Source organism: Mastomys coucha, unplaced genomic scaffold, assembly GCF_008632895.1.
Source record: "Mastomys coucha isolate ucsf_1 unplaced genomic scaffold, UCSF_Mcou_1 pScaffold3, whole genome shotgun sequence".
Classification (NCBI taxonomy): Eukaryota; Metazoa; Chordata; class Mammalia; order Rodentia; family Muridae; genus Mastomys; species Mastomys coucha.
Window position 1 is genome coordinate 10,419,323 of NW_022196909.1, and position 619 is coordinate 10,419,941.

The window sequence follows — 619 nt, forward strand, 5'->3', positions numbered from 1 at the left end:
TCCAAGGAAGAGAATAAACAAGATGGGCCAAAGGCAAGGATTGCAAAAGGCCATGTGTTGTTGATAGGAAAGCTGTAGAAAAGGGCACAAGGTGGGAAAAGTGGTAGGAGATGAGATGGGTCAGTCAGGCAGAGCTGGTGGGAGAGCACATTACGAGTCAGGCTCCAGCAGTGCCTGACCTTGGTGTCACAAGTAGTAGAACTGGAGTTTGGATCTTAAGCATTCCCTAAACCATATAGTAAAGGCTCAGAGTCCAATATGGTACAATTTGAAACTGGTTGGCCCTGTAAGTGTTAGGAGGTCTCCTCATAGATACGTCCTTGAAGGAGAGAATTGGATCCTGGGCCCTTCTTCTGCCTTTCTCTCTTGCTCTACTGCGTGAGCTGAGTGCTCTTCCTCTGCCATTACCCTTGCCATAATGGGTGGTCTAGCACCAGCCCCAAGAGCAGTGGGTCAACTGAACATACACTGTGACTTCAAAAGAGTGACCCAAACAAGCCTCCTCTCTCTATAAGCTGATTGTATTAGGTCTGTGTCAGAATAAACTGGCAGGAAGACAACTAACACAGGACCTAGTTATGTTTTTATGCAGAGAAGACAACTAACACAGGACCTAGTT